The 24,439-nt window shown below is 43.7% G+C and overlaps 2 protein-coding genes across 2 annotated transcripts in view; both read right to left on the minus strand.

The window, feature by feature from the left end:
* LOC122548150 (myc target protein 1 homolog) overlaps positions 1 to 24,439 on the minus strand; it is a 154,563-nt gene that overhangs the window by 29,168 nt on the left and 100,956 nt on the right. The window lies entirely within an intron of this gene.
* LOC148148901 (uncharacterized) overlaps positions 21,909 to 24,439 on the minus strand; it is a 95,861-nt gene continuing 93,330 nt past the window's right edge. Inside the window, exon 6 of the mRNA XM_087991070.1 lies at positions 21,909 to 23,090. The gene's annotated coding sequence lies outside the window, so the exon portion shown is untranslated. The remainder of the gene's footprint in view (positions 23,091 to 24,439) is intronic.

Genomic DNA, 24,439 nt, shown 5'->3' on the forward strand with positions numbered 1-24,439 from the left:
TATGAGGTTGGAGGCGGTGGATGGGAGATCTCCTGAGGTCATGAGGTTATGGATGGTCTGGGAGGTGATGGTTTGGTAGTGGTAGGTGGGGTCAAGTTCAAGGGGGCAGTAGGAGGAGGTGTCTGCGAGTTGGCGTTTAGCCTCAGCGGTGTAAAGATCGGTGCGCCAAACTGCACCTCCCTTGTCTACCGGTTTGATGGTGAGGTTGGGGTTGGAGCAGAGAGAGTGGAGGGCTGCATGTTGTGAGGGTGAGAGGTTGGAGTGGGTGAAAGGGGTGGACAGGTTGAGGCGGTCAATGTCGTGGCGGCAGTTGGATATGAAGAGATTGAGGGCGGGTAAGAGGCCAGCACGGGGTGTCCAGGTGGATGGGGTGTGTTGGAGGGGGAGAAGGGGTCATCCGAGGGTGGGCGAGAGTCCTGGTTGAAGAAGTAGGCGCAGAGGCGAAGGCAGCGGAAGAAATGCTCGATGTCTAGCCGCGTGTCGAACCCATTGATCCGGAGCATAGGGGGATGAAGGTGAGACCTCTGCTGAAGACTGATTGTTCATCCTCAGAGAGGGGGAGGTCTCGAGGGATGGTGAAAATACGGCAGGGCTGGGAGCTATGACCTGGTGTGGGGCTGGAGCTGGGAGTTGGGTGCGGAGTTAGGCATGTGGGCAGAGTTAGTCGTGGGGGTGCACATCGACGTGGGGGCGGAGATCGACGTGGGGGCGGAGATCGACGTGGGGGCGGAGATCAAGGTGGGGGTGGAGATGGGTGGAGACAGCAGTTAACAAAGCATACAATAAGACCATAAGACTGTCAAAAATAGGAATACCCCATTCAGTCCCTCGAGCCTACTCAATAGGATCTTGGCTGATCCAACAATCATCATACCTACTTTCCTGCTCTGTCCTTATAACTCTTGGTTCCCTGACTTATCAAAAATCTATCAAACTCAACCTTACACAGGCACAAGGACTGTGCCCCCACAGCTCTCTGTGGCAAGGACTTCCAAAGATCTACAACCATCAGAGAGAAGAAATTCCTCCACAGTGTTAGAATAAAATAGAATAGAATGCCTATAGTGTGGAAACTGGCCAGGTGGCCCAACAAGTCCACACTGACCCTCCAAGGAGTATCTCACCCAGACTCATTCCCCGAACCGAGCCGACACATCCCTGAACACTTTGGGAAATTTAGCTTGGCCAATTCACCTAACCCACGCACTGTGGGAGGAAACCAGAGCACCCAGAGGAAACCCCCACAGGCAGAGGGAAAATGTGCAAACTCCAAGCAGACAGTTGCCCGAGGCTGGAATCAAAGCTGGTTCCCTGGCGCAGTGACGCAGCAGTGCTAATCACTGAGCCACCGTATCACCTGAGCCACTGTGTTCTTGTCTTATTAATATTTTTATTGTGTATGAGTACCTGGGGAGCCAATGCAAGTAAGTGGGGTTAGGGTACAAATTAGTTGTGATTAAATTAAATATTGCAGAAATAAATCCACAGAGGCGGGTGACACGTCACCTAGTCACCCTTCATTTACATATGGAAAGCCCTTGACACTGATCCAGCTCCCTCAGAGTCAGCTCTCCGAGTGTTGGACTGTCTGATGCTCCTGGTTTTATCTATCAGCTAGGGCTCCTTGATTGGATCAGATTTATTTTTCTTTATTTATTCACGGGATGAGGGAGTCGCTGGCTAGGCAGCATTTATTGCTCATCCCTAATTGCCCAGAAGAAAGTTAAAAGTCAACCCCATTGCTGTAGGTCTGGAGTCACATGCAGGCAAGAACAGGTATGAGCGGCAGTTTCCTTCCCTAAAGGACATTAGTGAACCAAATGGTTTTTTTCCAGCAATCGACAATGGATTAATGGTCATTAGAACCTTAATGCCAGATATTTATTGAATTCAAATTATACCACCTGCCATGGAAGGATTCAAACTCAAGCCCCCAGACATTATCTGGATCTCTGGATTAAAAGTCCAGTGATGGGGGGATTCAAGACGACAGTGACCCAGCAAGACTGAGTGTGTAGTGTTCTCCCTAAGACTCAGGCAAAGTGGGGTACCTGTCTTCACCACACCCTTTAAATCATTTTAGATAGCTTTTGCCCAGCACAGTGAGTCATTGTACATCAAACTTGGACAGTTTGGTGTTGTTTTTAAAATGACTCAGGGCAAACATTCCCACAGTTCGCAACAGACAGGGACCCCTCCCCCACCCCACCCCCGCAGCAGCAGAGACGTCCGCGGCCGCCTCAGGGGAGTTACCTGCAGAGGTGGGCCTGATCTCCGGGATCAACAAACTCCAGGAAAAGATCAACGGCTTCAATGAAGAATCCAAGTCCTGGTGGGAGTTGTTCTCAGTCGTACTGCAGAAGCATGACCAAGAAATCCAAAAATTGAACAGCGCGTCAGAGGGGCGGAGTCAGGGCTGCGGCCTCGGAGTCGGCTGCCGAGTCGTCCATGGGTCAGGTCCGGGCTCTCGAGTAGCAAATCCAGACCCTGGAGGAGCACATCGACGACCTCGACAATCGGGGCCATCGAAAAAAATCGAGTTTCCCGAATGGGAAGAAGAAGGCCAGCTCACAGTCTTTTTGGAGCAATGGCTCCCTCAAATATTAAAGTTGGAGTTGGGATCAGGGCCAGGTGCAGGAGGTGTGTGCCCATTGGGTTGCTATACCCAGGCCCGGGTCGGACCAGCGTCCCCGCCCAGTTCTATTCTGGCTCCAATGTTATAGAGATAAACAAATGCCTCTGGAAGCCTCCAGAGTCATGGGGAAGGTTCCCCAGGCCATGATACACAAGGGTTCCAGGATAATGTTATTTCAGGATTTTTCTCCAACCGTGCTCTGCAAGAGGGGGGCAATCGATGAGATGAAGATACATTTAAAAGACCTAAATATTGCATACTCTGTGCGTTACCCAGCAACGCTCCGCTTCAGCCACGAAGGATCGTGTATAACTTTGGATCACCGGACAAAGTTAAAGAATTCTAGGACTCTCCTAAATAGACTGTGGGACTGAAACGATAAGGATAACGATTTTATTTTGCCTCCCCCTGTCTACCCTTATTTCCTTCTTTATTTCTTTCCCTTTTTGTCTTTCCTAGGGATGGGGAGGTGGGGGCTTGTTCTTTACTCTCTCTTTTGTTTCTTTTTTTACAGGCTGTGCGGCCTATTCGATTTGTGTGTGTGTGTGTGTGGTCGGGGGGAGGTGGTTTGTTCTGTTTTATCTGTCTTTAGTGCGGGGTTTTCTTCTTTGTCATTTTACTCAGTCACCTAATACTTGCGGGGATTGTAACTTTGTAGTTTTATATAGTTATATTTTGTATTACCCTTGTTCAATGCACCTAGGTGTGGTTGGGGGGGGAGGGAATGGGTCACTCACTTTTAACTTTGTCTACTCCATTCTATAACACCTGGGCCAAGGGCAGGGCCTGAGTTCGAAAAGGTTATGGTGAGGTTATTGCCAGGTAGACATGCCCTCTGGGAGCAAGGGGGAAATTCTCCCTTCAAATATGTTCTGTGTTTTTCTTTGCACTTAGGAATAGTTTTTAATTGTGTTGGTGTAAAATGTTTTAAAGATTTCTCTCATTTGTGAATTTTCTCTGATTTTTATTCAAAGTATCTTGGGTGGGGTTCTTGAGTCTGGACGATACATATTGATCAAAGCCCTAATACATGGAGTAGAATATGAAATTTTGAATCTTTATTGCCCCCAGCACACCCCTTTAAATTTGTAACAGAAGCCTTTTCTAAGTTGATGGCTTTTGGGGCCCACCGTACAATTATAGGAGGAGATTTTAACTGCATTATGGACCCAGAGATAGATAGGATACCTGAGAGCATTTTGGGTATACCTCTTAGGTCTAGACAATGGCAGATCTGAATAAAGAGCTAGGGCTAGTAGATGTGTGGAGGTGCCTTCACCCTCAGAGTAATGTATGATATCCTATTTTATGTTTTGGTTGTTTATAGGATAGATCAGTAGTTTATTGGGTTTTTCACCTTTTTCTTGTTTGTAATTTCGGTTATTTTAAAATTTTATTTTCTTATTTATTTAACCTTATATTGGTGTTTATACTTGTATTACTTTTGTAATTTTGTAAAGAAAAAAACTTTAAGAAGTTTTCTTTTTTCAATAAAAGTATCTATAAAAAAAGTCCAATGATAATATCACTCGGCTATTGCCTCCCTTATTAACAGCCCCAATCAGGGAACTCAGACCCTATGTTATCCAACTCACTGAGATTGATTTTAACTGCATTATGAAATGGCTTGGCAAAGCACTCTGTTCAAGGGCACTTAGGGATGGGCAACAGGTGCTGGCCTTGATCACATTGCATGAAAGAATAAACAAAAATCAGCCATTGTCTCAGGGCAAACTTCATCAAGGTGATCAGTGTAAGCAATATATTGACATACTGGAAGTGAACATGACAAAGCTCTATAATGCAGGCCATCTCACTCGGGAAAACATTGAGCTGACACACCCCTTTTGGAGGTGAGCACTAAAACTTGGTTCAGCTTCAGTGCTTCTTTGATGACCATCTCCTCCACAGCTGCAAAACTCCCACATGCCCAGAAGGAGGGCAGTAGTGAAACATCATCAACAATGACAACATGGACAATCAGTTCTGTGGTCGCTTCTGCTGATCTGGCACTGCACTCTCCAGTCATGAGAAGATCTACAGAACTTTGGGTATACTTGGAGAAAGTGAGGACTGCAGATGCTTGAGATCAGAGTTGAGAGTGTGGTGCTGGAAAAGCGCAGCAGGTCAGGCAGCATCCGAGGAGCAGCAGAGTCAACGTTCCGAGCATAAGCCAGATTCTCCTGTTCCTCGGATGCTGCCTGACCGGCACGCTTTTCCACCACCACACTCTCGACTTTGGGTGCACTTGAGCAACATACAGCCTACCATAGAGCCATAGATCTGTACAGCATGGAAGGAGGACCTTTGGCCCATCATGTTTGTGCTGGCCATTGAGCATCTATCTATCCCATTTTCCAAAACTTGGTCCATAGCCTTGTATGCTGTGGCATTTGAAGTGATAATCTATGTACTTCTGAAATGTTGTGATGGTTCCCATCTTGACCATCATTTCAGGCAGTGAGTTCCAGTTATTCACTACACCCTGCATGAACAAATCATCCTTAATTCCCATTTAAAGCTTAAATCGATGACCCGGTTAATAATCCCTCTACCAAGAAATAGTTCTTGCTATCTCCCTTATCTATGCCCTCATAATCCTGTACACCTCAGTCAGAACCCCTGCCTCATCCTTCTCCACTCTAAGAGAAACAATTATAGCCTATCTTGTCTCTCTTCATGGCTACCTCTATTGTCAGAAGTCATCCTTCAATGTGACATTTGGCACATAGACTGACTGACCTAAATCTGTTCCTATCATGCCTGCTCCATCATTCTGTGTTGGTGTCCACTACTGTGGTGAGTGCTGGGTCCACTACTTTTCATCATTTATATAAATGATTTGGGTGTGAGCATAAGAGGTATAGTCAGTAAGTTTGGAGATGACACAAAAATTAGAGGTGCAAAGAAGGTTACCTCAGATTACAATGGGATCTTGATCAGATGGACCAATGGGCTGAGAAGTGGCAGATGGAGTTTAATTAAGATAAATGCGAGGTGCTGCATTTTTGGAAAGCAAACCTTAGTAGGACTTCTACACTTAATGGTAAGGTCACAGGGCGTGTTGCTGAACAAAGAGATCTTGGAGTGCAGGTTCATAGCTCCTTGAACGTAGAGTCGCATGGAGATAGAATAGTGAAGAAGGTATTTGATTTGCTTTACTTTATCGGTCAGAGTATTCAGTACAGGAGTTGGGAGGTCATGTTGCGGCTGTACAGGGCATTGGTTAGACCAGTATTGGACTAATGTGTGCAATTCTGGTTTCCTTCGTATTGGAAAGATGTAGTGAAACTTGAAAGGAGTCAGAAAGGATTTACAAGGATGTTGTCAGGGTTGGAGGGAGCGGTTGAATAGGCTAGGGCTGTTTTCACTTGAGCATCAGAGGCTGAGGGGTGACCTTAAAGAGGTTTATACATTCATGAGGGGCATGGATAGGATAAATAGATAATGTCTTTTCTCTGGGGTGGGGGAGTCCAGAACTAGAGGGCATAGGTTTAGGTTGAGAGGGGAAATATATGAAAGAGACGTTAAGGGGCAACTTTTTCACACAGAGGGTACCCATATGGAATTAACTGCCAGAGGGAGTGGTGGAGGCTGGTACAATTGCAACATTTAAAAGGCATCTGGATGGGTATATGAATAGGAAGGGTTTGGAGGGATATGGGCCAGGTGCTGGCAAGGTGGGACTAGATTGGGTTGGAATATCTGGTCGGCATGGACAAGTTGGACCTAAGGGTCTGATTCCATGCTGTACATCTCTATGACTCTAATACTTAGATTTGTGATTATTGCTGGATGGATTAGAGAGAATATGTGGAAAAACATTTTCCTCCTCTTTGAGGTGGGTGTTTGGAATTCACTGCCTGGTTTGGTTATGAAGGCAAAAATCTTCTCTCTGTTTGAAAGGTAGCTGGAGCACTGTGACCTGAACGTGGAATTGGAATGGCTGGCTAGTTTGGTTTTCTCTCTCTGCCTGCACAGATACAATGGACAGAATGGCTGCTCTCTGTACTGTCACATTTCCCTTGTTCCAGATCGTGGCTGATCATCCACCTCAATAACTGATGTCATCAGTCTCCAAAAGCTGAAGGATTCTGTCTCAAACTCACTAAAAGATTGAACTTCTCAGCCCTCTAAAGTAGATAGTGCTAAAGATCTACCACCGTCTGGATGAAGAAATACATCGTCATCCCAGTCATAAAATGGCCTCTGTCTTATTCTGAAACTACGCCCCTGGTTCTAGGCTCACCATCCAGGGGAAATAGCCACACCTTATAAATTTCAATGAAATCACCTCTCGTTCTTTGAAACTATAGAGAATACAGGCCCAGCCAAAGTACTCTTGGAATATGGTCACATTTGTAAGAAACACTGCATTCTACAAACAGCAAATTCCCATGAACTGCATGGTAACACAGGGCAATCTGTTTTAGTATTGTTTGTTGAAGGATAGTTATTGGCCTTGTTCTTTTTGAAGTATGGGATCTTTTATTTCCACCGGAGATGGTGTCTCAGTTTGACGTCCACATCAGAAAGATGGCATCACCCTGAGCACAGACTGTCGTACCAGTCTATAATTGTACAATTCGAATGCATTTCTAATCTGGTTATGACTTAGGTGATGTACACTTACGTTATTCACAGTCTGGAAGCATTTAGTCTAGGCATCTTAAAAATGATGTCCATTGTTAAATTCAGAAGCAGCACCCTGTGGATGATCCGTGTCAGTGCAGTTGCAGTCTTTCAGATACCAAATTGAACTGTTGGCATGATACCAGCTTTCACTTAGCCAACCTGGTGCAAATTCAGCTAAACCATTTTAAAATACATAGCCTTCTGTGTCCAGTTGAGTACAGAATAATGGTGCACAATCTTTTAAATTGGAACTAGACTGTTCACGAATGAAATCTAGAGGCATTTCATCTGAAAAAGTGGTGGAAATCTCTTCCACAAGGTGTTGTAGATGCTATGGTTTAATTAAAACTTATGTTGATTGTAGTTGAATTTTTCTTGAGTGAGGTTATCATGGGATATAGAGATCTTTCAAGAATCTTTATGTTCTTAAGTCCTAGAGGATTAGAAAACTGCCAATATAACACCCTTTTTCAAAAAAGAAAGAGACAAAAAATGGTAAATATAGGCCAGCTTGCTTAATATCTGTCATCAGGAAAATGGTAGAGTCCATTTTACAGATGTAATAGCAGAGCTTTTTGCTTTGAATTGGCAAGCATTATGTACCTCAAATACCACATAGTTTTCTTTATTGTTTTGTCCAATTATTATTTTAAATTTCTTTACCTCTATGTCAATATACTTGTTCGATCGAATGGCCACAAAAAATATCAACAGTTGATTCAGTTTCAAGTCAATTTTCCTTAAATACTTCGAACTTTGCTGTGCAACTTGTAAGGGTTCAGAAAAGATTAACAAAGATGATGCCAGGGTTTCGGTGGGGAGGGTGTTTTGAACTATCAGGAGAGGCTGAATAGGCTGGGGCTATTTTCCCTGGAGCATTAGAGGCTGAGGAGTGACTTCATAGTATCCTGGGGATTTTCTATGACTTAGTGTATTTTACATTGATTGTGGACCTCATAGAGCCATAGAGATGTGCAGCACAGAAACAGACCCTTCGGTCCACCTTGCCCTTGCCAACCAGATATCCTAAATTAATTTTGTCTCATTTGCCAGTACGTGGCCCAAACCGATCTAAATACTACTTATTCATGTACCTATCCAGGTGCCATTTAAATGTTGTAATCATGCCAGTCTCCTTCCCTTCCTCTGGCACCTCATTCCATACACGCATCACCCTCTGCATGAAAACTTTGCCCCTAAGGTCCCTTTTTAATATCTTTTCCCCCTCTCACCCTAAATCTATGCCCTCTGGGCCTGGACTCACCCAACCTGGGGCAAGGCCTTGTCTATTCAACTTATCCATGCTCCTCATGATCTTATAAACCTGATTTTCTGGAATATTTGATCAACCAGTACACTCCTGGTCCCATAGATTAGATTAGATTCCCTACAGTGTGGAAGCAGGCCCTTCGGCCCAACGCGTCCACGCCGACCCTCCGAAGAGCAACCCACCCAGATCCATTTCCCTACACCGAACACTACGGGCAATTTAACATGGCCAATTCACCTAACCTGCACATCTTTGGATTGTAGGAGGAGACTGGAGGAAACCAAGGCAGACACTGGGAGAATGTGCAAACTCCACACAGATGCTCAGGGCGGGAATTGAACCTGGGTCCCTGGCACTGTGAGGCAGCAATGCTAACCACTAAGCCACCCCATAGATGCTGGTTAATATTTTATTGAACCATTTTTGGGAAATACCAAGCAGAATATACAGAGGCAAGAAGTGTGGTGCTGGAAAAGCACAGCCAATCAGGCAGCATCCGAGGAGTAGGAGAGTCGACTTTGAGTACAAGGCCTTCATCGGGAAGCACAGAGGAACAGCTGACATTGTGTAAATATATTTGAATTTCCAAAACTCGATGGAACGATGGCCTCTTTCTGTACTGTGGGGATTCTACGACTCTTGTGCTTTGGGGATAGCCTCTCAATCCTTTGACCTCAATCATCAGATCATAGGGCACAGGAGCAAATGTAGGCTGTGGCCATGTGTCAGACTATGGGCCAAGGGCTGGAAAATGAGTTTGGAGTAGTTGGATGCTTGATTTTGACTGGCATAGACTTGATGGGTTGAAGGGCCTAGGTTCCATTCAATAGACCCCTATAACAAAAGGCCAATCTGCTCATCCTGTCTGCTGTGCTATTCAGTAAGATCATGGCTGATTTGATTACCCTCAACTCCACTTTCTCACCTTTTCCCCATTATCCTTCATTCCTAATTGTCGGATTGTTCTGTCTGCAATGAGCTGCCACAATTTCTACCTTCCAGCAGGTGTGAGCAGATTGGAGGGACCCATTTTAATACCACTGTGAACAATTGCAAAACTTGAGGAATAGTTCAACCAATTTCCTTCAACCTGTTATTTTTCGCTTGGACTAACAAGTGACTCCAGTCCTGACTTGCTCTACGTGGTGACACTGAATGGCCTCAGACTGACTGGGAATGGGCAATGAATGCTGTTTTGTCCACATTGTCTGCACTTGAGGAACTATCTGTACCAGCTGCAAGGTCCAAGGGTTTTCTGAGTGCCAGGTCACTGACTCCAATCCTGCCAAATTTCTGAAGACTGGCAGAGCTTTTGCTGCTGGTTATAGTGTTACGAACACGCTGACGTGCCTTTTTCATCCCTAATTTAACCATTGTTTAACTGTTGACAATAAAGTCTCGTCATTTTTTCTAGTCATTCCTGATGAAGGGCTTTTGCCCGAAACGTCGATTTTACTGCTCCTCGGATGCTGCCTGACCTGCTGTGTTTTTCCAGCACCATTCTGATCTAAACTCTGGTTCCCAGCATTTGCAGTCCTCACTTTTGCCTAATAAAGTTTAATTTCCACTTTCATTGCCCAGCAGCAGTATTTGCCACAAAAATATTAAATGCCAGAGAATGCTTGACTTTCAGACCTGATACATCTGCTCGTGTTCTCTTAGTGAATGACTTGCATTTTCACCCCTCCCTTCTGGTGTCTGCAAACTGTTGAATTTACCTCCAGGCTTTTATAATTCCTTATGACTACACTTTTCCTGAACTTTCCTTTACTTGCCTCAACAAATCTTTAGTCTACCTGCTCCTCCTAAGCTAGAGGCTGAAAAAACTTGAAGTTATAATTATTTTCTTAAGAGTATCATTAATTTTTTATCCATTTGCCGTTTGATGTTTCCCCTTTTTAACATAGGAATTGCAAGATTCAAAATGATAAAATTCCATCGAGTTCACTCTCTATCATCCTGGACTCCCTTGGCAGTTATTGATTAATCCCAGTGATCAATTTTGACCAATGGATCTACAGCAGAGCGAGGCATGAGCTCAGGAAAGCCCTCAGTGGTGGAGACTGTTGGAAATTGCTTCAAAATTACTAGTTCCTTCCATTCACAACACACCATGTCTCAAATTACGTTCATGGAATAGGATCAGGCCATTCAGCCCCTTGAGCCTGTTCTGTCATTCAATTTGATTATGGCTGATCTATATATTCATTCATTCTAAACATTGTCGGTAGATTAACCCAAACCTCCCCTCCAATACTGCTATCTCTAGGGTTCTGGCTGAACTTCTCCAAGAGAAAATAGTCAAAATGTACAATTCAACTTTAATAGTTTATTGTAAGGTTGATTAATTTTTCAAACATCAGTAAACTATCACCCTCTTAAATTAAAATCTGCCTACTACTCACCAGTCCCTGTGAGTTTGATGCTGTTTGGTGATGTTACAAACGCAAGCTTGTGTCCTTTGCTAACTTTGGCTCCTACTTTTGAGAAACAAAATTACACCAGTAACAACGATTGTCACAAGAACCCCTCCTCCAAACTGCAAATTCTTACATATTGAAGCATTCTGCTAACAACGGAAGCTAGTTTTGATGGGGGACGATCCTGCTATTGCCAGGTCACCTTCACTTACATTATATGTCTTTCTCTGGGATTAGCATTTGCAAGATATATGGGGAACATTCAGAGTCAGTGACTCCAAAGCTCCAGATATATTTATAGTTCTGAAGTGTGTTTGTGTCAGCCAGTTCATGTCCTGTAAGAGGCATGACGTGTTGCTGTTGGTGTTGACTTGGAGTGGACAAAGCTGGAAGTCACAGGACACCAAGATATAGTCCAATGTATATATTTAAAATTACAAGCTTTCAGAGCATTGCACCTTCGTCAGGTGAAGTCCTGTTGGATGATAAGCTGGTGTCATGTGACGTCTGACTCCATAGGAGGCAAAACTTAGCTAATTTCTGAAAATTGTATACCACAAACAGCTTTTGCTTTTAACCATTGGCTCCTTTTACGTTAAATGCTGAAAGACCTGCTAAATGGTCTCATCTCCCTGCTCCGTGTTCAACAACTATTTATCAATCTCAGCTTTAAAATGACCGACCCTCTCCTGGAAATGTTTGTTCTTGATTTACACAGGGGTTTTCTGCATTTAAACGACATTTTGTGGGAGTGGTTTCCTCACCTCATTCCAGAATAATCTGACTGACTCTTTTGTCCTGAAGATTGTCTTCAGCTACAAAGTATTGCTTTATTTACTGAGTCAATTCGTCGATTTCGCTGCTCCTTGGATGCTGCCTGAACTGCTGTGCTCTTCCAGCACCACTAATCCAGAATCTGGTCTCCAGCATCTGCAGTCATTGTTTTGACCTCCTTATAAAAAGCCCCCAGACATACACAGCCTTTGATAGTCCAATGAATGGTTGTAACTTCTTCATATAATCTAATCACCGGATTCACAGAACGTACCAATCAGGTGCAGGAGAAGGCCATTTGATCCCTTAAGCCTTCAATAAGGTTAAAGCTGATCTGATAGAATATAGAACAGTACAGTGTCGGAAGAGGCGGCTTGGCCCACCATATCTGTGCTGACCAGATGCTGTTCAGAACCAATCCCATCTGCCTGACCTGGTCAATGTTTTTCATCTTTTTTGTCAAGATCTTTCAGGATTCTATATGTTTCTTACTCTACAAAACCTCTGTTTGTCCAACCTTTCCTTATAGAATGACAGCCCTATTCCAGTTGGGACTAGTTTTGTTTGGGATTATGGGTGACATGGACTGATCAGACTGAAGGGTCGGTTCATGTGCTGTATGACTCTGTGACTCTCAAAGTCCAGGTATTAGTTGAGTAAATGTTCTTTGAACTGCCTCGCCTGCATTTACATCCCTCCTTAAATAAGGTGACCAATGCTATACAGAGCACTCCAGATGTGGTCTCACATCTGCCCTGTATAAGTGGAGCACAGCCTTCCTTATTGGGTATTCAATTGCCCTCATGATATTGGCAACACTCTATTAGCTTTTCTAACTACTTGCTGTAACTGCATACCATCATCTTGTGATTCATGCAGGAGGACACCCTGATCCCTCTGCATATCAGAGCTCAAAGGGTCAGTTAGACTCAAAACGTCAGCTCTTTTCTCTCCTTACAGATGCTGCCAGACCTGCTGAGATTTTCCAGCGTTTTCTCTTTTGGTTTCAGATTCCAGCATCTGCAGTAATTTGCTTTTAACCTCTGTAACCTTTCACCTTTTAGATAATACTTGGTTTTATTTTTCCTAACAAAATGGACAATTCCACATTTTCACACACAAACTGCCACATCTTGGTCATTCACTTGTTATGTATATCTTTCTGGTAATAGCCTAGTATTTTCTTTGCACCTCATATCCCAACCATACTTTCAATCTCTTTTTCAAAGTAATTTATACAGCTTGTGAACAGTTGAGGTCCCAGCACTGATCCCTATAGCACACCATTTGTTATATCTTGCCAACCTGAAAAGGACCCATTTATCCCTACTCCCTTCTTCCTGTTTACCAGATATTCTTCTATCCATGCCAACTTGTTACTTGCTACACTAAGTACTTTTGTTAACCACAATAACCTTTCATGTGTCAACTTAACCATTGCCTGATAGAGGTACTCACTGGGTGAGTACACATTTGCAAACCTTCAATCCTCAACATAGGTTTTTATTATGGATGGTAGGGAATGTTTAAATCCCTCTTTAAAAAAGAAATTCTCAAGGTTCTTCATAGATGGTTTCAGTTTCAATGCTCTTATTCACCTGACAAAATTACTTTATTTAACTCTCTCTAATCCAATATATGATTGCCCAAGTTGCTTCCTTTAATTCAGGAGTGCCCAACTGCATTAGATACTTACTCACATACAGTCAATATAATTTTCCTCACTATGTCATAATCCTGAGAAACCTTCACTGCATTAGCGAAGCATAAATTTCCTGTGTTTTGTCTAACAATTAACAACATCTGGAATGTTCAGTTCTCTATTGCCCAATTACCTTTTTCTAGTCATTTTCACATGACAAGAATAATACCTCCATATTCTTTTCCTCAAATTTTAATACAGCCCTTTGCAAACTTAAACATTCCCTTACTGGACCTCAAATTATGACTTCGATTCCCTGCCCTAGGGCTTACATCAGCACCTGCTGTCTTCTATTTCAATTGCATAATTTAAGCTTATATTCATGCACTCCTAATCTCTCTTTTTTTTGCATTTCTCATTGCAGTTGTTGAATTTCCAATTCCTGTCTTTTTAATTTCATCTCCTTTTCCTCATTTTCCTCTGCTCTCTCCTTGTTCTGCCATCTCCATTTTTTCGTTAAGCTCAAGATGTCTTAGTTGTAATTGGATATTACTTCATTCCAGCATTTCACTATCTAAAATATTCAGCCTCTTTTAGAGTCATAGAGTATGGAAACAGAACCTTCAGTCTAACCAGTCCATGCCAATAATAATTCCAATCTAAACTAGTCCCACCCGTCTGCTCTTCACCCATTTCCCTCAAAACATTTCTTATTCATGTACTTATCCAAATGTCTTTGAAACATTGTATTTGTACCTGCAACTACCACTTCCACTGGAAGTTCATTCCATGCACGAACCACTCTCTGTGTAAAAAACAAGTTTCCCCTCATATTGTTTTAAATCTTTCACTCCTCACCTTAAAAGTATGCCTGACAGTCCTGAAATCCCCCACCCTATGGAAAAGAGACCTGCTATTCACCTTACCTATAACTCTCATTGTTTATAAACCTCTATAAGGCCACCTATTAATCTCCCTTGATTATCATCACATCCACAAGCACACAGTCCATCCACCATCAGTGTTCAGTAGCAGCAGTGTGTTTTATCTGCAAGGTACACTGCAGGACTTCAACAAAGATCTTCAGACAGCACCTTCCAATTTCATGGCCACTTCTCTCAAGAAGGTCAAGCACAGCAGATACATGGGAACACCAGCCCCTGCCAGTTCCCCTCTATTTCCTTTAAACTCAAGTGTCATGCTTGAGCCTCAATTATTTCTGCCTCTGCAACTCTGTCATGCAATGCAAACTCCAGTTTACCTGCCAAATCAATCAACCGGGACTTCAATAGTTGCCTTAGGATTGCCAGGGACAATTCTGCCATCTGCAGGAAGTCCTTTGCTGCTTCCAAGTAAAACTGTTGGACTTTTACCTGATGTTGTGTGATTTTTAACTTTGTTGCTTCCAATGACATAGAGTCATAGAGGCATACATCACGGAAAAAGATCTTTCGGTCCAACCCGTCTAGGCCAAACACAATCCCAAACTAAGCTAGTCTCACCTGCCTGCTCCTGACCCATATCCTTCCAAACCTTTCTTATTCATGTACATTTCCAAAGGTCTTTTAAATGTTGTTTGTGTGCCCGATTCCACCACTTCATGCCACTTGCGAACCACTCTCTGTTTAAAACATTTTCCCCATGTCTTTTTAAAATTTCTCTCCTCTCACCTTGAATATGTGCCCATTTGTCTGGAAGGTAAGAGATAATCAAACCATCATCCTGTGACATGCACCACTCTCAACAACCCGGGTGTTACCATTGACCTGAAACTGAACAGATTGAGACAGTTTTTTTTAAGACAAAGGGAAAAGACAACTACCATTAATTCTATCTGTACCCCTCAGTATTTTAAAAACTTCTATAATTCGCTTCTTAACCTTCCATGGGCATGTTGTAAAACAAAATACAGGACTTGGTGTTTTCCTTCACTTGAGTTACTTACTCATGTCACACCCAAATCCTCAATGCTTGCTTCTAATGCAATTCTAGACAAGCCCCCGTACTTTGTAATGACTCATTGGTGGAGTCATCACAAAAGTAAAATAAAGTAAGTTTACAGAATTCCCCAAATTACCTGATTTTCGGACCCAAATTGATAAAAAATGCATGGGACAGGTTTCTGTATTTAACACAAATTACTATTTATCACAAGTAATTAGACTCTAGTTACAGGTAAACAGTGATAAACTGACAGTATATAACACTACAAATCCAAACTCTAATCTCTTTATAAACTCCCTCCTAGACAAACACACAGACAACAAACAGGCAAGGGGAAGTAGATTATGGGCAGAGGAAAACTGGGAAGCAGTTCATTGGATCCTATTCCTTATGATTCTTGCGCTGGTTATAACTTCATTTTCAGTCATTTTCCTCCACATGCTTCCACTGTTTTACAGGAGACACAAGGTGGCTGGTTCACTTATAAAAGATCTCTGACTTATCAATAAAATATCACAGTTTCCAACCACCATTGATGGAAAGATGATTGGTTTTCTTCAGATTTAAAACAGGTTTTGACTACAAAGAACAGAGAGACAGCTTGTGTCCTGGTGGAAACAAAAATGCTTCTCCCTATCTTGCTCCTCGCCTCAAAATGGTCAGTTACTTGAGGACCGATGATGAGGAGGTGCTGGTGTTGGACTGGGGTGGACAAGGATAAAAATCAACACAACACCAGGTGAGAGTCCAACAGGTTTATTTGGAAGTACTAATTTTCAGAGTGCTGCTCCTTCATCAGGTGGCTAGATTGAGTCTAGGTTTGTTCAAGGTGTCATATTAGTTGCATGACACCATGACCTTCTGCTATAAATTCTGTGTCTTATGATCCTGCCCTACTAGCTACCTGACAAAGGAGCAGCACTCAGAAAGCTAGTACTTCCAAATAAACCTGTTGGTCTACAACTTGGTGTTGCGCTATTTTTAACTTTGAGAATCAGTCACAATGTTGTTGGAAGGCAAAAGGCTTTTGACATCGATAGCTGGTCATTCGATCACAGACAAATTAACTTCTTGTTGCCTCCCAGCTGCATCTGTATACACAGTCCCTTTATCTGTGACCTACTTCAATTATTAGCTCTTCAAACAGCTGGTCAAATGTTGCTTGACATGAGAGTCAGGTTATTTGGTTTCCAAAACATGCAGGAATCCTTGTAGCGTTAGTTTTTAAATTGTTCTCTTTCGTTCCTGTTCACAATTTTTAAAATCTCAGAAATAAAAAGATATGGTTTTCATCATTTCCTGAACCAACGTCATTCTTTTCTATTCTGCCTTTAGTTTTATCATTTTATTCTCTTCAGAAATTCTCGTCTTACCTTTTGGTTGACTCTTTGACTTGAACACTTAGACATTTCATTCTTATTGTGGTCTGTTGATCATTTCCTGTCTTAATACTTTCCTTTTCGGCTTTGACTTTACTCTCTGATTGACCACATCTCCTCAAATTTGATTCCTGCACCTCCCCCCCACCAACACCCAAAACTTTTGTGCTCATATTCCCATTTGCTTCATATCATTCTGGTGAATCTAAACTGCATTCGTTCTAATTCCCTTATACTTTTCCTAAGGTATGCTGTCCAGTGTTGAAGATAATTTTAAAGGTGAGTTTAAATTAAGGTTCTGTGTATCAAAAACACTTTATATTCAAGCTCTCAGGTGTGAAAGGATAATACTCCCATAAGCATTTGAAACTTCTTATTACCCAATATGTTATTTTTTTAAAAATAGAAGTCAAATTTGCATTTGAATAAAGCAATGCTATCTGCTTCCTCTATCTCCCCAGGAGGTCTTATCCTTAAATTGGCCACTTACTTACTGAAACCATGTTTGAGATTTTAAAGGGGAACAGTGGCCTAATCATCAGCCTGAATGTCAGGAGCAACCATTCCATAGACAATCATGGGAGCTCCAGCTACATTTTACATTCCTCTGGCAATAACGTGCCTGCATTTGGGGCTATGTAAATGCAACTTTGTTCTGCCTTTTACATTCAGAGCAGGGACAGTAATTTCCATAGGACTGCAAATATATGGCAAGACAATTGGCGCAGTATTGCCAGGTACAATTGATCCACCCCAAAACTCAGCATACAGGAGACAGATGATGGTTCGTCAAGGTTAGAGCATGGCGCATGAAATTACAGCAAGGGCAGGTTTCAGATTCCCTGTGAATCTGATTGGAATCCATCACTCTGTTCCAGTGTTCATTGCCACCATCTGCATCAGGAATTTCAGAATGTAGAAGTTTGAGGAAGTGCAAGTGTCTGGGATTTCCCAGTCCCTGCTTTCTTCTCTCTCTGGAGAAGAGCAGTCTTGCTGGGAGAAATTTATATGAATGCAGGATTTCCAAATTGCAAACCTTCACATAATCCATAGAGGAAGCCTGTGGTCTTCAAAACCCCTCTTAAAACAATTTAGGATGAGGGGACAATACATCCCTCACTGAGGTCAGGTGTGGAAGCCAAAATGCAAGCACTTCCCTAATGGCATGAATGTGTGTGCAGACAGAAGGAATTTTCTTCATCTACCAACACCTCAACCCCAGAGTGTTCACCTGGTCAATCTTTACTGTTTTAATAAGTTTATTTTTAATTCCAGGCAATGACCATCTCCAGCAAGAGACAATCTAACCACTGCCCCTTGACATCGAAGGGTGTTAATAACACTGAATCCCTCACAATGAACCTATTGGGGGTTATCATGAGAGTCATAAGGATCAATGGGACCGAAGAAAGCCCTTTGATCATTGAGACTGCACTGGTCAAAAACAAACATCTAGCAATTCTATCATTGATCAGAAATGAACTGGACTAGCCATTTGTAGTGATTGTAATGAGTTCAGCCAGCTAGAGCTCATAGAAAATGAGTTCCCTGATTGGACCAGGTTAACAGTGCCAATCAGGGAGCCCTGGCTGACAGATAAAAAGGGGAGTGACAGTTATACTGGCAATCTTGACAGCTGACTCAGACTGAGGCAATACTAAGAGTCAAAGACTTTTCATGTGTAAATAAAGGGTGACTCGGTGACAGGAGACCGGCCTCTGTGGAGTTATTCCATATGTAAATAGTGGCTGCAAGAATCCTGCAGCAAGTAACTCACCTCCTGACTCCCCAAAACCTGTTGACCGTCTGCAAGGCACAAATCAGGAGGGTGATGGAATACTCCTCACTTGTCTGGGTGAGCACAGCTCCAACAATGATTGACACCATCCAGGACAAAGCAGCCTGCTTGATCAACACCACATCTGCAAACATTCGCTGCCTCTACCACCGATGTTCAGGAGCAGCATGTGCCTTATCTACAAGATGCACTACAGAACTTTTAGTATGCACAAGATGCACTACAGTATGTTCCAAACCCACAACCATTTCCATCTGGAAGGACAAAGGCAGCAGATAAATGGAAACACAGTTTCCTGGACATTCCCCTCCATGCCACTCACCATCCTGACTTGGAAATATATCGCAATTCATTCACAGTGGCTGGGTCAAAATCCTGGAATCATACCATAACAACATTGTGGGTCTACCATCACCAAATGCAGTGGTTTAAGAAGGCAGCTCACCACCACCTTCTTAAGGAGCAATTAGGGACGGTCAATAAATGCTGAGTCAGCCAGCAATGATGACTTAATTGAAGGTCTGTGTTGGGGATGGTAGTGCAGTGTGAATGGTACTGGAGATATGGAACATAGAACATACAACATAGAACAGTATAGCACAGAACAGGCCCTTCAGCCCACGATGTTGTGCCAACCACTGATCCTCATATATGCACCCTCAAATTTCTGTGACCATATGCATGTCCAGTAGTCTCTTAAATGTCCCCAATGACCTTGCTTCCACAACTGTTGCTGGCAACGCATTCCATGCTCTCACAACTCTCTGTGGAAAGAACACATCTCTGACACCCCCTCTATACTTTCCTCCAACCAGCTTAAAACTATGACCCCTTGTGTTAATCATTTCTGCCCTGGGAAATAGTCTCTGGCTATCGACTTTATCTATGCCTCTCATATGACACAGAACAATGCTGATTGGAGGTGGGGATGGTAGTTGGCATATAGTCAACCTTTTGTCTTCATGGTCCTTGCAATTAATTCTCGGATGGGAGGGGAAAGGCTGACAACTACCTTCTTAGCATGAAACTCATTGAGACTCATAAATGGCCACTGGTAATTATCCACCAATATGGATAGGGGCGAGGAACAAAAGGGAAGCTATCTCTTTGTCTTTCACAATGACATTCCCTGTCCCCATCCCCTCCCTTCCCCTCACCAACTCACTGGGCCTTCCCTGACTGATCCTAGTGATCTCATTAGGGCACAGCACGGTGGTTAGCTCAGTGGTTAGCAGTGCGGCCTCACAGTCCCAGGGACCCGGGTTCGATTCCACCCTCGGTTGTCTGTCTATGTGGATTCTAGATCAATGGCGCTGGAAGAGCACAGCAATTCAGGCGGCATCCAACGAGCAGCGAAATCGACGTTTCGGGCAAAAGCCCTTCATCAGGAATAAAGGCAGAGAGCCTGAAGCGTTGAGAGATAAGCTAGGGGAGGATGGGAGTGGGGAGAGAGTAGCATAGAGTACAATGGGTGAGTGGGGGAGGAGATGAAGGTGATAGGTCAGGGAGGAGAGGGTGGAGTGGACAGGTGGAAAAGGAGCTAGGCAGGTCGGACAAGTCCGGACAAGTCAAGGGGACAGTGCGGAGCTGGAAGTTTGAAACTAGGATGAGGTGGGGAAGGGGAAATGAGAAAGCTGTTGAAGTCCACATTGATGCCCTGGGGTTGAAGTGTTCCGAGGCAGAAGATGAGGCGTTCTTCCTCCAGGGGTCTGGTGGTGAGGGAGCGGCGGTGAAGGAGGCCCAGGACCTCCATGTCCTCGGCAGGGTGGGAGGAGGAGTTGAAATGTTGGGCCACGGGGCGGTGTGGTTGATTGGTGCGGGTGTCTCGGAGATGTTCCCTAAAGCGCTCTGCTAGGAGGCGCCCAGTCTCCCCAATGTAGAGGAGGCCGCATCATGAGCAACGGATACAATAAATGATATTGGTGGATGTGCAAGTAAAACTTTGATGGATGTGGAAGGCTCCTTTAGGGCCTTGGATAGAGGTGAGGGAGGTGGTGTGGGCACAGGTTTTACAGTTCCTGCAGTGGCAGGGGAAAGTGCCAGGATGGAAGGGTGGGTCGTAGGGGGGCATGGACCTGACCAGGTGGTCACAGAGGGAATGGTCTTTGCGGAAGGCGGAAAGGGGTGGGGAGGGAAATATATCCCTGTTGATGGGGTCTTTTTGGAGGTGGCGGAAATGTCGGCGGATGATTTGGTTTATGCAGAGGTTTGTAGGGTGGAAGGTGAGCACCAGGGGCATTCTGTCCTTGTTACGGTTGGCGGGGTGGGGTCTGAGAGCGGAGGTGCGGGATGTGGATGAGATGCGTTGGAGGGCATCTTTAACCACGTGGGAAGGGAAATTGCGGTCTCGAAAGAAGGAGGCCATCTGGTGTGTTCTATGGTGGAACTGGTCCTCCTGGGAGCAGATACGGCGGAGGCAGAGGAATTGGGAATACGGGATGGCATAGTTTGCACATTCTCTCCATGTCTGCATGGGTTTCCTCAGGTGCTCTGGTTTCCTCACACAGTCCAAAGATGTGCAGGTTAGGTGGATTGGCCATGCTAAATTACCTATAGCATCCAGGAATGTGCAGGGTAGATGGATTTGCCATGGGAAATGAAGGGTTACAGTTATAGGGTGGGCAGCTCTTTGGAGGGTTAGGGTGGACTTGATGGACTGAATGGCCTGCTTCCACACTGTAGTGATTCTATGATCTCACTCACCATGATGTCGGACTCCATCAAGGATCCTCAGCCTTGGGCCTCCTGCAGTACCAGCAGTGACCACCACTCCCGGTGGGGGTGCTATCAGGATTGGAGATTGGCTGGCAGCTTCTGGAAACAGGGCATATGTTACAAAGGAAATTTGCCAGGTTCCAATTTCTCCTTGTGGAGCGGGCAAGTCTGTCAGCAGCCCTTGGATAGCAGATTGGAACTTAATTTTGATGGGGATCCCAGAAATAATTGTAGTATGGTTACCACTGGCTGTTCACCCAATGAACAGGCCTAAACAATGACCATTAAATTCTACCCACAGGCTCAAATCTCACCTCAGTAGCTTTTATCACTCAGCCAGTCCCAATGTGTATTCCTCATTAATAATGCGTCAGTTCTTCTGAACCTAATGAATGGAAATCGCAGGCCTTTATTTCAAAGGAAATGGAATATCAAAATAGGGAAGTATTTCCAAAACTATACAAGACACTAGACAGACTGCAGTTAGAATACGGTGAACAGTTTTACATGGAACTAAGAACCTGAGGATGTTTCAGGGAGGGGAGAGGTTGAGAAGGACAATTCTTCATGGTAACCTCAGCTGGTGTAGGAACAGAGTTGAAAAATGTGGTGCTGGAAAAACACCGCAGGCCAGGCAGCATCCGAGGAGCAGGAGAATCGGCGTTTCAGGCATAAGCCCTTCTTCGGGAATGGCAATCCAGCATCTGCAGTCCTTTCTCCTGGTGTAGGAACAGAACCCATAGTGTTAGCAATATTCTGCATCACAAACCAAACATCCAGCTAAGAACTCGCATGAGAATAGATGCACTGGCATTGGGGACAGTCCAGAGAAGGTTCCTTGATGCCACACTCAGTCGAATGCAGCGTTGATGACAAGGGCTGTCACTCTCACCTCCCCTCTGGAATTCAGCTCTTTTCTCCATGTTTGAACCAAGGCTGTAATGAGGTCAGGAGCTGAGTGGCCCTGGCAGAACCCAAACTGGGCGTCACTGAGCAGGTTATTGCTGAGCAGGTGCTGTTTGACAGCACTAATGAGACACCTTCCATCACTTTACCTATGTTTGAGAGTAAACTGGTGGGGCAGTAATTGGCCAAGTTGGATTCCTGATGAAGGGCTTATGCCCAAAATATTGATTCTCCTGCTCCTTGCACGCTGCCTGACCTGCTGTGCTTTTCCAGCACCACGCTCTTGACTCTGATCTCCAGCATCTGCAGTCCTCACTTTTTCCAAGTTGGATTTGTCCTGCTTTATGTGTACAGGACATACCTGGGTAATTTTCCACATTGTCGGGTAGATGCCAGTTTGTAACTGTACTGGAATAGCTTGTTCTGGAGCACACGTCTTAAGTTCTATTGCTGGAATGTTGTCAGGGCCCATAGTCTTTGCTGTATGAAGTGCCTCCAACTATTTCTTGATATCACGTGGAGTGGGTCAAATTGGTTAAAGACTGGGATCTGGAACACTGAGATGGGGTGCTCTTCCATTGTTGAGGATGGGGATATTTGTAGAGTCTTCTCCTCCAGTGAGTTGATAAATTGTCCACCTCAATTCACAGTTGGACGCGGTCGGACTGAAGAGCTTAGATATGTTCAGTTGGTTGTGGGATCACTTATTTGTCTATCATGTGCTGCTCATGCTGTTTGGCACACCGTTAGCCCTGTTTGGTAGCTTCACCAGGTTGACACCTCATTTTTAGGTATGCCTGGTGCTGCTTCTGACATGCCCTCCTGTACTGTCCATTGAGCCAGAGCCCTGGCTTGATGCTAATGGTTGAGTGGGGGATGTACCAGGCCATGAGGTTATGGATTGTGCTGGAGTACAATTCTGCTGCTGCTGATAGCCCGCACTGCTTCATTATTCTCCAGTTAGAAATCAACCTGTATGTATTAAATAAACCCATTTGAATTGAATAATTTAATTAACTTTAATGGATTAAAAGAGATTTTTTTTGGCAGTAGGTGACAAATTTTGAATTGATATCAGAAATGCCAAAGCTGGAAATGCCTCTTGAAGTAAATCTCACTTTTGACCAGAAGGTGGCAGTGTCAGTCTACTAAAGGCCTCTGAAAATGCACCAACCATTACACAAGCTGATAAATATTTAAAACAATCAACAATTTTTTCAGAAGTTCATATTTAACAAAATAGACAACTAAAAATCCCAGATTACATACAGTAGGACATTTGTCATCGTATATTCTTGAGTTACTTTAAATAAAAGAAAGTGTGCATTTCATTCCATCAAAAGCAATATGTTACAAATCATGGAATGAACAGCAGGTTATTCATGCAATATAAAACTATCCACTGAACATTTCATACCTTCTCATCAGCCTCTGTCTGATGTTTTAAGTGTAAGAGCTTCCACTTATATAACACGTTTTATTACCACAGGATGTGCCAAGGCAATTTACAGCAGTGATGTGCTCTCCTCTGGCAGTGTGGTCACTGTTGTAATGTACGAAACACAGCAGCCAATTCTTTGCATAGCAAGTTCCACAACAAAGATAAAATGACCAAGCCACCTGTTCAAACGATGTAGGTAGAGGGATAAGTCTCAGTGAGCAGTTCACATGTTGATCTTGCTGTGCAGTTGCAATCTTGTATGTTTCGCTCTGTCTAAGCACCCTATGATCTGTATATGTCCTGTTTGCTATGATCTGCCTGTATTGCTCACAAAACAAACCTTTTAACTGTATTCAGGTAGATGTGACTACAATAAATCAAATCAAATTAATTCAGTCCCGGAAACGATACAGAACTGAAGGAGGCCATTTGGCCCATCCTGATTTCACCAGCTCTCCTAATGAGCCTCTTGACTTAGTGTCCTTTTTGATCATTGTCTCTCTTTAAATAATCACCTAATTCCTTCTTGGAATGCCCCAATTAAATATGCATCCACCACATTTCCAGGCAGTACATTTCAGATCCAAATCACACTTTGGGTGAAACTGCTTTCATTTTCCCACATCACATTTCACATCTTTTGCAAATCACTCCATTTCAAATGATTCCATGGAAATCACTGGCGAGAGAGTGCAGCCTGGATTCACAACTGTAAGACATGGAGCAGAGGTGAGCTATTGTAATGGACTAGGCCAGACCACTCAAAACATTCTTCAGCAGGCAGCCCCAGACCATATCTTCGCAATTTGTTTTGGTAAATGTGCAGTGAAAATTACCCAGAGTACGCTAGCTAGGTTAACTATTGGATTTTAAAACACAC

This window comes from Chiloscyllium plagiosum, unplaced genomic scaffold (genome assembly GCF_037043375.1).
Source record: "Chiloscyllium plagiosum isolate Xiang-an unplaced genomic scaffold, Cpla_swu_hap1 HiC_scaffold_10, whole genome shotgun sequence".
Taxonomy (NCBI): domain Eukaryota; kingdom Metazoa; phylum Chordata; class Chondrichthyes; order Orectolobiformes; family Hemiscylliidae; genus Chiloscyllium; species Chiloscyllium plagiosum.